At 43.7% G+C, this 14,004-nt stretch overlaps 1 protein-coding gene across 3 annotated transcripts in view; it reads right to left on the reverse strand.

Annotated features, from left to right (window-relative positions):
• SCRN1 (secernin 1) overlaps positions 1-12,738 on the reverse strand; it is a 71,363-nt gene extending 58,625 nt beyond the window's left edge. The window contains exon 1 of one of the 3 annotated variants that reach the window (XM_017956820.3): positions 12,569-12,656. The gene's annotated coding sequence lies outside the window, so the exon portion shown is untranslated. Of the gene's footprint in view, positions 1-11,292; positions 11,312-12,568 lie in introns of those variants that run through there. The other 2 variants (XM_009203169.4, XM_003896153.5) reach the window with 2 other exon arrangements.
• Positions 12,739-14,004: the final 1,266 nt, after the last annotated feature.

Raw genomic sequence — 14,004 nt, forward strand, 5'->3', positions numbered from 1 at the left:
TTGTAGATGCTTTGAATTTTCTATAATAAATAACTTGTGAAAAGCAAAGCACACAAGGTGTTTAAAGTTCTTTAAGGTTAGAAATAGCACTAGACTGATACAACAAATGTTTCCTTGGAGTTTCTACATGTAACTTGAGGGCTCAGGTACCTCCCTGAGGAAGGAATCCTGGGGCACGAAGAATGGGGAGGGAATTTAGTTTGGCATGGTACGTTCAGGCACTAGGGGAAGAGAAGAGTCCAGTTCCCTTTACCTTTGCTTCATTTCTTTTCCTCAAGTTTTAAAACATCAGTCTCTTCTCATAGGACTTCCAGTCTCATGAGGGCAAGGACTCAAGTATATCCTTATTTCCCTGGCACTAACACAGAGACTGGCACATAATAAGATCTCAATAGATGTATGCTGAGCAGCTGAAGGGAAAGGGGATATGCATATTTTGTCTTCAATGAGGGAAAAAAATCAGCAAAATCTCCTTTCAACAAGGTCCTCCCACGCTGTGGTTCAATCCATGCTATTTGGCCAAGCATCACAGTGGTCTGGGGAGTTTGTGAAAATGGCAGATTTGGCTAGACACCCCCTCCTCAGAGATTCTGATTCAGTAGGTCCAACCTGAGATCACAGGAAGGATATTTTTTAACAAACGCCCAGGTGATTCTGATCCAGTCAGTTCAGACTGGTGTATCATATCCACTGAGTATTTCTAATTCACTAAAACTGGTAAGAACTGTCCTTTGAATACTTTTTTCTTAATGGCGGAAATTATCACAAACTAGTTTGGTATTCTGTCCCCAAAACACTGCAATTTAGGTGATTAGAGGTAGGAAAATGAAAACAGCCTCTACTTAAAAATTGAAAAACCAAAATTCTAGGAAATTAATGACTACTCAACTTGACCATAACTTGACAAATTAATGGACTACTTAACGGTACACTCCCTTTCCCCCACCGACACACCAAAGAGAGCCATTTAGATGACCGTAAGAATAAAAAAAAAAAAAACCAACACGTATTTATAATATGCAATTGGCTACCTATATATATCATGGAAAGCTGAGAAATACATAAATACATAGAGAAAAGCTGATGAAATGAAAAGAGGTCACACAAATGTATACATGGTATCATTGAAATTGTGCACATTATCTAGATAAATTGCAAAAAGATTTTAAATAAATGCAGGCCAAGTTTAGTGGCTCATGCCTGTAATCTCAGCACTTCGGGAAGCCAAGGCAGGAGGATCGCTTGAGCCTAGGAGTTCAAGATTAGCGTGGGCAATATAGGGAGACCCCATCTCTACAAAAGAAAAAAAAAATTAATTAGCTGAGCATGGTGGCACACACCTGTAGTCCCAGCTACTCAAGAGGTTGAGGTGGGAGGATCACTTGAGCCTGGGAAGCAGAGGTTGCAGTGAGCTGAGATCGCACCACTGCACTCCAGCGTGGGGCAACACAGTGAGACCTTGTCTCAAAAATAAGTAAGATTTTTTAAACAAAAAGTGCAATTAAAATTTTAAGAATAATAATATCTCTGGATTGCAGAATTCTGGGCAATTTCTTTTTTTTTTTTTTTTTTTTTTTTTTTTTGAGACAGAGTCTCGCCCTGTCACCCAGGCTGGAGTGCAGTGGTGCGATCTTGGCTCACTGCAAGCTCCATCTCCCAGGTTCACGCCATTCTCCTGTCTAAGCCTCCCGAGTAGCTGGGACCACAGGCACCCACCACCACATCCGGCTAATTTTTTTTTGTATTTTTACTAGAGAAGGGGTTTCACCATGTTCACCAGGTTGGTCTCGATCTCCTGATCTCATGATCCACCTGCCTCGGCCTCCTAAAGTGCTGGGATTACAGGTGTGAGTCACTGTGCCTCCCCAGCAATTTCTTAATCTCTATGTATTCAGACATTTTCAAATTTTCCACATGAAAATGTCGAATTTGTAATGAAAATATTTTTTAAAAAAAGAAAAGAAAGAGTTGCATGAAAATAATCTGTTATCCAATTAATTGCAGCTAAAAAGTATGGCCCTGCAATAGGGCAGAGACTCTGGGAGAACCTCATAGCTCAGCCATGGCAAACAAACCAATTGTACCTTTTGGCCACATCTGATTTTGCCTCATTTGCAAGATACAGTCATAATGAGAAATATGAATTAAAGCAAAATGTCTAATTTACTGTCGTGATTCATATGGCAGATTAGTAACTGGGGAAATATAGAGTTAAATGGAATGTTGTGCTTCAAAATCTACATTTATTCATAGGTAACTAATTATTTTACAAAAGTATTCAAGTCACTTCAGAATTTACCTATAATGCAAAATATTTTTATATGATGTTTCCCAATTTTTTTTTTTTTTTTTTTTTGAGACGGAGTCTTGCTCTGTCCCCCAGGCTGGAGTGCAGTGGCGCGATCTCGGCTCACTGCAAGCTCCGCCTCCTGGGTTCACGCCATTCTCCTGCCTCAGCCTCTCGAGTAGCTGAGACTACAGGAGCCCGCCACCACACTTGGCTAATTTTTTTTGTATTTTTAGTAGAGATGGGGTTTCACCATGTTAGCCAGGATGGTCTCGATCTCCTGACCTCGTGATCCACCCGCCTCAGCCTCCCAAAGTGCTGGGATTACAGGCGTGAACCACCGCACCTGGCTCCCAATTTTTTAACGTCAAAAATTTTCAGCCGGGTGCGGTGGCTCACGCCTGTAATCCCAGCACTTTGGGAGGCCAAGGCAGGTGGGTCACGAGGTCAGGAGTTTGAGACCAGCCTGACCAACATGGTGAAACCCTGTCTCTACTAAAAATACAAAAAATTAGCCAGGCATGGTAGTGGGCACCTGTAGTCCCAGCTACTCGGGAGGCTGAGGCAGGAGAATGGCTTGAATCCAGGAGGCGGAGGTTGTGGTGAGCCGAGATCACGCCACTGCACTCCAGCCTGGGGGACAGAGCAGGATTCCATCTCAAAAAGAAAAAAAAGAAAAAAAAAATTCATGAACATTTCCACATAAAGTCATTGTAATTTGCTGGGGAAAATACATGATGAATATACGTTATGAATTTAGTAACACTTTTAATGAATCTGTATGCATGCAATGACAGGAGTCCTTACATAGTTGAAAAATAATAGTGTAGATACATGCCTCATTATACTGTGCACATTCAATGCTGGGACACACGCGAATTCAAGGACCACCTACAAGAACTTCACCATACCCAGCGATTCTCTACCCACCTCTGTGTGCATTTAAAATATGATCCCACTTTTTAAAAATGCAGTCTTCGGCCGGGCGCGGTGGCTCAAGCCTGTAATCCCAGCACTTTGGGAGGCCGAGACGGGCGGATCACGAGGTCAGGAGATCGAGACCATCCTGGCTAACACAGTGAAACCCCGTCTCTACTAAAAAATACAAAAAACTAGCCGGGCGAGGTGGCAGGCGCCTGTAGTCCCAGCTACTCGGGAGGCTGAGGCAGGAGAATGGCGTAAACCCAGGAGGCGGAGCTTGCAGTGAGCTGAGATCCGGCCACTGCACTCCAGCCTGGGCGACAGAGCGAGACTCCGTCACAAAAAAAAAAAAAAAAAGCAGTCTTCATGCACATCTGTCATGTAAGAACTCTTTTATGGATTTTGTAAGTGAAGGAAAGAGGAGAGATTAATTGAATGGCATCCATTCTTGGATACTTTTTTTAAAAAATGCATTAAGGAACAGATAACTTACGTAGGATTCATTTTTACTCAAGCTAACCAAATTAGAAAAATATAGTTAGATCAAGTTCACTGTAAGAAAGATATTTTCCTATACATGGCAGGTTGGAAAACAATTTTCCTTCTTTCATAGAAAAATAAAGAAAGGAAGAAAATGATTTGCATAAGATTATCCCTACAGGCTAGACCTATGCAGTCAGGATAATCACTCTAAGAGGTTATATTATGGCTTTTTTAAAAAGTCAGATAGACCCAGATTCCAGGGTTACTCCTCTACTTACTAAGCTCCTTATCTGTACAATGGTGCCATGTCAACCATGTACAGTTATGAGGATTACATGAGATAATATATGTAGAGTGTCTGGAATAGAGATAAATTCAAGAAAGGTTTGTTCCTTTAACTTGATCATAAAGAACAGGGTTCTAGGACTGTAATGATGATGGACACAAAGGATGAAGGATGTGTTTGAAATAGGCAGGCTGTGGTTAGCTGCCAAAAGCATTCTCTGTGGGAAATAGGGAGGTACTGAGCAAGCCACATCTCGGGTCCTTTCATTTCCTTCTGTTCTTATTTTTGACATTGCTGCCATTGTGTCCACTAATTTGGCAAGGTTGCTTTGAATTATGACCTTCCTATTCCCACCATCTGTCTTCCTCTCCCATCAAAACAGTGCATTGTCTATTCTGATCTTTTCCCATTAATGTGATTTGATATGTACTTTGTTAACTCTGTAAACTGGGGTTTAAAAAAAAAAATTTCCCAGTCATCCTTAAAATGGTCGTTAGCCATTTAACTCTCCATCACTAAAAAATTAGCCAAACATTCATTTCCTACAGAAGAAATAAGGTAATAAGAAGTAAATTTTCCTGGTCCAAAAACAAAGGGTTACTTTATGTCTAGCAAAGTGGAATTTAAAACTACTTTGTAAAAGTCCATTAATAATGTCCATTAATTCTAGAGCTATTTGTTGTGTTTTATCATTATCAAATGTAAACCATTTTATTATCAAAAAGGAATCTATATACATCTATGAATACATGATTATGTATATAGCTATATATGCGTGCATATACATTTATGTAAATATAAGTATAGGTAGGTAGATAGAAAGATAGGCACATAGATGGATGGATAGATTTTAAAAGACCCAGAAGGATTAATATCTAACTGAGAATTGAGAGTGAGAGTAAAGATGGGGATAAGGAGATAGAAACTTTAAATTTTACTTTATCTAGTTATATAGTTTTCAAATTCTTCACAGCAACTCATATTGCTTTATTGGTCTTTTAATTATTTTCTAAAATCTGATCATTTCAGTGCTTAAGAAGAACACTTTAAGACATTTCACTAATTCTTCCAGGTCATTAGGGCACTGCTAAGTGCAATTAAAAAAAAAAAAAATACACTAAAGCTTTCCCTTAAGAAAGAGGTGAAAAAGACACTCAGAAAAGCTTTTGATCACTACATAATTTTAGTTAGGATTTTTAAGCCAGATGAGTTACTAACATATATTTTGAGTCCCTAACCACCTACAAGCACTATATTCAACTGCAGGGAAAATGGAGCTAAGATGTCTCAAGGTTTTTATCTTTTGGATGAAGAGTTGTCTATGTATACAACCAACAGAGAAAGGTAGTAACCCAACTTAGGATATTGATCCGAAATGCTTCTGAGAGCTTTCAAAGATGCCTAGCTGACAGGGGAGTAAATTAAGCACTGGGAGATTTAGGTTAAATACATAATCATTAAGACCAGAAGAAGGGATCATGAACCATCTCAAGCTCTTTCTCCCAGCTTCAGGTGAAGTTCCAGTTGGGAGGCCCCAGGCTCCCTACCCACTAGACTGACTGAGTGAACTGACATTCCACCCAGTTCCCTTCAGCCCCATACAAGATTGGGTGAGGGCCCTCATGACACTGGGAGCTTCTGAGGAAAGGAAGACAGGTAGATGTGACTAACACATACATTGCTTCTTACCTTCTTGGACATAAAGAACCTCACCTATCACAAAAAAAATTCATGAGAGTATGTGGTCTTTGCCATCCCTTCCACCTATGAGAGCTTCATAACCATGCCTAAGAGATGTTGAGTAGAACATTCCATAGAAGGCTCAGATTGCGGGTAGGTATGGGAGTGAGGGTAGAAAGGAGGCAAAGAATGGCGGGAAAGGACATGCCTGTCACTAGTACAGGCTAGGCACAAAGTCTTGGAGGCCTGTGGCTGATATGCTCTGATACAAAGCAGGCAATACTCTAGCTCACCCCCACTGACTCTTTTCCACACTTATGGGCTCTTCCATTGGTTTGTTTCCCAAATCAAACTTTTAAAATATTGACAAAGTGTTTCCAGTGTTCCTCTGGGTCTATGATTGGAATTATACTGAATTTATAGATTCATTTGACAGGGGTAGCTAAAATAATCACCATCATAACATCTAAAATTTTATGTTAGAACGTTAAGCATTCACTATGTGCTTAATAACATGCTAAGTCATATATATACATATGTGTGTGTGTGTAATCACTTAATCCTCACAATAACCCATCACACAGATATTATCTCCATTTTACAGCTGAGAAAATGGAAGCTACAAATGGTGAAGTGGCCAGGTGCTACAGCCCATGCCTGTAATCACAGTAGTTTGGGAGGCTGAGGCAGCAGGATCAGTTGGGTCCAGGAGTTCAAGACCATTCTGGGCAACCCAGGGAGACCCTATCTCTACAAAAAAAATAAAAATAAATTAGTCAGGTTTAGTGGTGCACACTTGTGGTTCCAGCTACTCAGAAGGCTGAGGTGAGAGGACAGACTGAGCTCAGGCGGCAGTGACCCATGAATATGCCAATGCACTCCAGCCTGGACAACAGAGCGAAACCCTGTCTCAAAAAAAAAAAAAAAAGAAAACGAAAACTGGTGACATGGTGAAGTACTTTGCTCAGGGTTGTATAACAAATAAGCAGTAATAAGTAGTGGAGTGAAAATTCAGACTCCAAAATGCTCTTAAACACCAGGCTGCCCTGACTCTATCTTCCCGATCAAGAGCAAGAAGTGTCGAAGTGTCTCTTCTTCTTCTTTTTTTTTTTTTTTTTAGACGGAGTCTCATCCTGTTGCCCAGGCTGGAGTGCAATGGCAATCTCGGCTCACCACAATCTCCACCTCCCAGGTTCAAGCAATTCTCCTGCCTCAGCCTCCCAAGTAGCTCGGATTACAGGCATGCACCCCCAGGCCCAGCTAATTTTTGTATTTTCAGTAGAGACGGGGTTTCACCATATTGGCCAGGCTGGTCTCGAACTCCTGACCTCACGATCCGCCCACCTCAGCCTCCCAAAGTGCTGGGATTACAGGTGTGAGCCACCGCGCCCTGCAGTGTCTCTTCTTTGGTGTGAAGTTTTTTATAAGTTCATCATTAGAGTTCTATAGTTTTCTTTATAGGGATTCTACCATTTTATGTCAGTTTACTAGACAGAGATGCACAAATCCTCAATGAAGAAAACTCTTAAGACTTTATGGTGACATGGCAGAAGATTTAAAGTACAGAGAATGTTCCTGTTCTTTGCTAGAACAATTCAGTGTTATGTAAAAGAGTCAGCCCTCCCTAAATTAATCTGTGGAGTCAATATGACAGCTATCAACATATAAATAGGGCTTTTGGAGAAAATCTGACAAAAATGATCTTGAGGTCCATCTGCAAAGGATATGTGGGATTAGCCAAGTTTCAGAAATGAAAATTAACGAGGAATTACTAGACTTGCATGGAATTAAACTATATTATAAAGTTTCAGTATTAAGACAGTTTGTTACTGATAGAATCAGAAGTAGAAAGTCCTGAAATATAGTCATATAATGTAGGAAATTAGCATATGATGAAGACTGAATTTGAAACTGAGATGAATAAGTGTTGCCAGAATAACTGACTATAACAGGATGGGGAAAGGAAGAATGAAATCTGTTGAGATGGGCCAGGCGCAGTGGCTCACGCCTGTAGTCGCAGCACTTTGGGAGTCCGAGGTGGGTGGGTTGCTTGAGGCCAGAAGTTTAAAAGCAGCCTGGCCAACATGGCATAACCTTATCTCTACTAAAAATACAAAAATCAGTCAGAAATCAAAAATCAAAAATCAGATTACAGGTGGCGCACACCTGTAATCCAAGCTACTCGGGAAGGTGAGACACAAGAATCACTCGAACCCAGGAGGCGGAGATTGCAGTGAGCTGAGATCGCACCACTGCACTTCAGCCTGGGCGACAGAATGAGACTGTCTCTTAAAAAAAAAAAAGAAAAAAAAAAAAAAGAAAGAAATCTGTTGAGATCCCCAATTCACTCCTAAGCCAAAATAAATTATTATAGTTTAGAATTTTAAATTTTTACAATTAAAACCACAAAAATATAAATCATATGGATAAATTTTTAAAATAACATTAGCAAGCAAAAACATAAACTCAATTCACCAAGGAAAATATAGACTTAATTATAAAATAACTTAAAATTTCTTGTGGGATAAAATTTTTTTAATGAGAAACTGGGAAATACATCTGCATTATACATGAAAAAGAGATAATTTCCCTTAATATATATAGAGCTCTTACATATCAATAAGAAAAAGATGACCACCCCAAAGGAAAAATATGCAAAATATATAAGCACCAGTTAAAAAAATAATAAATATAAACAGCCAAAATATTTACTAGAAATATTTCTCTCACTCACAATTAAAGAATTATAAATTAAAGGGCCGGGCGGGGGGGCTCACACCTGTAATCCCAGCACTTTGGGAGGCTGAGGTCTTGAGGTTGGGCGTGGTGGCAGACGCCTGTAATCCCAGAGGTTGGGACAGGAGAATTGCTTGAACCTGGGGCGGAGATTGCAGTGAGCCAAGATAGCACCACTGTACTCCAGCCTGGGCAACAGAGCTAGACTCTGTCTCAAAAAAAAAAAAAGGAATTACAAATTAAAATAAGGTGCCATTTAAATACATAAGGTGAACAAAGATTTAAAAATTTGATAATATCTAGTCTTGACTTGTGTGGGGAAAGTAGCTTTGGGTAATTTGGCTAAATCTAACAAATTAAACGTGACCAGTGAAGTTGGTAGACAGCTCTTGTTCATCTCATTTTAAAAGGAAGGAGACCAGGCTGGGCGCGGTGGCTCATGCCTGTAATCCCAAGACTTTGGGAGGCTGAGGCAGGCAGATCACAAGGTCAGGAGTTTGAGACAAGCCTGACCAACATGGTGAAACCCATTTCTACTAAAATGTACAAAAATTAGCTGGGCATGGTGGTGCACGCCTGTAATCCCAGCTACTCAGGAGACTGAAGCAGAAGAAATCACTTGAACTGGGGGAACAGAGGTTACAGTGAACTGAGATCAGGCCACTGCACTCCAGCCTGGGCAACAGAGTGAGACTCTGTCTCAAAAAATAAATAAATAAAAATAAAAATAAAATAAAATAAAAGGGAAGGAGACTGATAAGTGGTGTGCTCAAGGCCAAACTCCTAATTACAGGTGGGACCAGAGCTAGGTCCCAGGGCCCTCTCTCTGTACTGGGATGCATTCATCTCATTTGGATATGTGAACACAGACGTGTCAGAATGGGGAAGTTACTTTCCAATGCACTGTGCAGTTATGTCAGCTACTCAGGAGTCTAAGGCAAGAGAATCGCTTGAACCTGGGAGACAGAGGTTGCAGTGAGCCGAGATTGTGCCACTGTACTGTAGCCTGGGTGATGGAGGGAGGCCCTGTCTCAAACGAAAGAAAGAGAAAGAAAGAGAAAGAGACAGAGAAAGAAAGAAAGAGCAAGACAGATGCGAACCATATTTGCAATTTTATATATTCTAGTAGCCACATTTTTAAAAGTAAAGAGAAACTGGTGGAATTATTTTTAGTAATGTATTTTACCCAATATATCCAACATACTACTTCAATATAAAATCAATATAAAATTATGAGATATTTTAAATCCTTTCTTCATATTAAATTTTTGAAATTGTGTGTGTATTTCACACTCAGCGTATCTCAATACAAACTAGCTGCATTTCAAGTGCTCAACAGCCACATGAGGCTGGTGGCTACCAGATGAAACAGCACAGATCTAGACTCTCTAATGAAAATGGATTAAAAAAAATAACTTTTGTTTATCTGTTTCTTATTATTCTTCAACAGACACAAATTGCATGCATTTCTGTATTTTTACAACTTGTTATTTTAAATATCTTTGGCATATCTTCACATTCATCCTCTAATTCAAATTATTTTTCTAAATGGCACACGTCGCATCAGCATCTGTCTTCACTTCTACATATATATTCATACCTAGCTCCTATCTGCTCCACTGCCTCAAGACATTCTCCCTGTTCCCTGCCTCTTGCCACCTTCTCCCTCTGCACATCACTGGCTGTGAAGGTTCAGATGCCCAGAAGAAACATTTTCCATACCTTCACCACCTCTTCACACTAACCCATGCACAATTTCTAGCTCTGCTTTAGTAGATCTAAGGTCACTGACTCATGACTCAGAAAAGTCAAACGCAAATCACAGGAAAAGCCTGTCTTCACTGCTTCAAAGTTATGTTTAAAATAGGCTTGTTATTTACTTTTACTTAAAATTAGAAACAGTCAAAAAAAATGAAATGCATGGCCCACTTTGGTTCCTTTTCAAAATAAACTGGTCTAATGGTTCTCCACAAACACAAGCAACTAAATTTTTAATCAAAAAATGTACTTCTCGCCTCGAAGACTTTACTAAAATAATGTTTTTGGCTCTTAACTATAGAAACAGTTTCACCACTAGAAAATGTGAACATGAGGTAGGTATAGCTTAAGAAGTTAAAAGTCTTGAATTAAGAAATTAAGGTGTTGTCATTGACTTTAAACACCTATAGACTTTGTAATTCATATTATAGTTTGGTTTCCCATTGCTCGAAGTTTGCCTTCCTAATAATGAGACTTGCTCTTCTCCCCCAGGCTCTAAAAGGTAGCATGTGGAACCCTGGGGAGTTATGAGACCTGGATTTGGGTCCTCACTGCCAGTTGCCAGCCAGCTATATGACCTTGGCGTCCATTCGCCCTGCTGGCCTCAGCCTTCCTGCTGTAAAAAGGGGGTTGACAGCATGCTCCTTCAGGCTGCCTCCAGCTCTGCCCCCTGACCTTAGCTCATCCTCCTCTTTTCCATTATCCCTGAAGCATTTGCCTCCTCATGCATCTCCTCCTACCAAAAGACAAGATGGCTGGCAGCACGGAAGTGAAAAGGGAAAGGCAGGCTGTTTAAAAAAAAAAATTCTAAAATGAGTCACCTCTCAAGAATTTCCCATTTCCTCATGCCTGGGTGCTTGCTCGTGTCACTAAATCAGTTCTTCCAATGAAACACGCTCTAAGAACCTGGTATTTGTTATGTGCACTGCTCTTGGATGATGTTTATAATGTGCACCCATCTCTTTTAAGAGCTTGTAGGTATCAAACAACCTCCAGGTTGTGCATCAAAAAGACATCAGCAGCCACAGAGTCAACTTTAGTTGAGCCTGGAGACAATCAGACCCAAACCGTAGAGTTTTAACTAGGTTTTGTATCAGCTTTTGATAAGTTAGGAAAAATAATTACAGCTATCCAAACTTACCACTTAACATCTCCCAGGACCCTGCAGCACCTTAAAATCTAGCCAGCTCCAAGAATCACGCCCTACTCTGTACCCGGATGAGCCTTGACTCACACTAATTCCCTCCCGGAGGCTTAAATCAGGGGGCGGCTGATGGCTGTGGTCTGTGCTGCTTCCGTCTGGCCTGATTTTTCATGCTGCCATTTTGAATTAGCATAGGTCTCCTCTGCAACTGATGCATCTTCTAACCAGGCTGAGAACACAACACGCGCACACATACACGCACGCACGCACCCCACCGGGCTGCAGGACGCGAGCGTAAGTCAAAGCACTTGCAAGCTAGAATCAGACAGGAAATCCAGAAAAACCACGTTATTTAACAGAACCCTACAAGGTCAGCTTTGAGTCAAGGCAGATAACAGTTTCCTTCGATGTTTTCATGGACATTTTTATTCCCAAATCCGAGTTCTCCTCATTTCTCTAAAGTTCAGGCGCCCCTCCTGCTTTGCAGACCACATTCCTCTCGGCCCTCACGAGTGAGGTCGCCAAATACTCGACGCCTCAAGAGCGAGCCGAGGAGGCAGAGGCCCACCAAGCCGGACAATCCCTATCCCGGGAACACGCGCCGACCTCTCGGCAGCCCCGCCCGGCGCCCCGCGGAGAAAACGCCCGGGTGCGGCTCGAGGGAAGTTGTGTCAAGTCCCACGCTCGGCCCGCGAAGAACCCAGCTGCGGCCAGCGCGCGTTGGCCTAGCTGGGAGGGCTGTCCCGGGACACTGTGCAGCGGCCGCGGGCCAGCTGGACGCGCGGGCAGAGCCGGGCCGAAGGCGACGGGCGTCTCCTGGCAGCCATGTTCGCGGCGCCGGCCCGCGCAGCAGGTACGGCACCTCGGGGAAGGTGCCTGGCTCGCCCCGGACCCGAGGGTGGCGAGGCCAGGGGCGCACGGGCACATCCCAGCGGGCAGCAGGTTGGCTGCCAGGAAAAGGAAACCCAGGAAGAGCAGCGCGGGGAACCCGGCTGCGGTGCGGGAGCCCGGGGCGGGCATCCCTCCCCTGCACCCCCGCAGTCCCCGAGCCGAGTCACCCCGGCTTCAGGCCGAGGCCACCTCTCCTCTGACCACCCGCCCAGGCTCCCAGCCCGCCCGGGCCAGCACCGAGAATCGGCCTGGGTTAACGCTACCCGCGGGTTCGGAGGGACAGCGGGAGGAGATGAGGCGCGGGAGGTGGCGATGGCGGGTGGGGGTGAAACCGCTGGGGAAGCAGCGCTGCAAATGCCCTGCGCTCCGAGACGCGGCTCACCTGGGGCAGCGAGATCCGGGCTCCGGGCTCCGCTCTTTGCTCTGCGGTGCTGAGGCTGCGGCCGCCGAGGGTGCGGGTGCTGCCGGGGCCGGATTACTGCGGCGACATCGGGGGCTGCAGCTGCAGTGGCGGAGGCGGCCGCCGGGCGCTTCCCCCTACCCAGACTCCAGGCGCTGGGGCCCGCCGCCCCCCGCAGCAGCTGGCCCGACTCACGTGACCGCGGGGCCCACCCTCCACCTCCCCCACCCCGGCCCCCGGGGCCCCACCGCACCCCGCGCGTCTGGCTGCAGGGGCCGCGGCGCTGCTCTCCGCGGAGTAGGGAGGGGGCCTGGGAGCGGGAGGAGCGGCCGAGAGGGCGGATCTCGCTGCAGAAAGTGGCCCCCTCTTTGCTAGATTTTTATTTCTTGGTTGTGGCTCTCAAAAGGGAGAACCTGGGCTTTAAGGAGCCAGGCCCAGCATCCTTTCGGCGCCTCTTCCCGACGTTTGGTTGCTACGTCCGGGCCTCGGCGCCCAAGCGAGATTTCCCAGGGGAGCAATGTGTCCCGTACCTTGTTGACTCGCACGTCCAAGTCAAGTCCCTGGTTTAAAAAGTGCCGTCCTGTACCATGTTGGTAAGCCAGACCCTGTCCCAGGTACCTGGACATTGTGGCCTAGAGAGGTTAAGTAACTTGTCCAAGGTCACACAGCACGTAGCAAAGCCAAGATTCCATATCTGGGTTCATTTATGTACAGGGACGTGTGTGTGTGTGTGTGTGTGTGTGTCTGTGTGTGTGTTGATGCCAGCGTCAACTCCATCTTTTATAAGTAAATAAGAAAAGACTGTCTCAAAAGATGTGAAGACATGGTTCACAGGAAAATAAATGCAATTCTACCCTGGCACATGAAAAGATATTCAGGCTCTCTTAACTGCAAATCAAACATGTGGGGTAGCATCTTCCACCAGCCAGATTAACAAAAATCAAAACATTTTGAGTCTTGCTCTGTCGCCCAGGCTGGAATGCAGTGGCAAGATCTCGGCTCACTGCAACCTCCACCTCCTGCCTCCCGTCTCCCGGGTGCAAGTGATTCTCGTACCTCAGCCTCCCAAAGTAGCTGAGACTACAGACCCGCGCCACCAGCCTCGCTAATTTTTTTGATTTTTAGTAGAGATGGGGTTTCACCATGTTGCCCAGGCCGGTCTCAAACTCCTGAGCTCAGGCAATCCGCCTGCCTCTACTATCCAGCTTCCTTTAAAAAAGGAGAATGATCTTTATGTGCTAATACAAAACTATTTCCAACCTATACTAACTAAAGAAAAATAAGCTAGGTGCAGAACGTTGTGTGTGTTATTTGTGGGGAAAAAAAAATATATAGTCTGTACTTATTTTTGTAAATGCATAGAATATCTTTGGAAGAGTAGGTAAGAAACTGTAATAGTAGATGCCACCAGGGAGCAG

This window comes from Papio anubis, chromosome 4 (genome assembly GCF_008728515.1).
Source record: "Papio anubis isolate 15944 chromosome 4, Panubis1.0, whole genome shotgun sequence".
Lineage (NCBI taxonomy): Eukaryota > Metazoa > Chordata > Mammalia > Primates > Cercopithecidae > Papio > Papio anubis.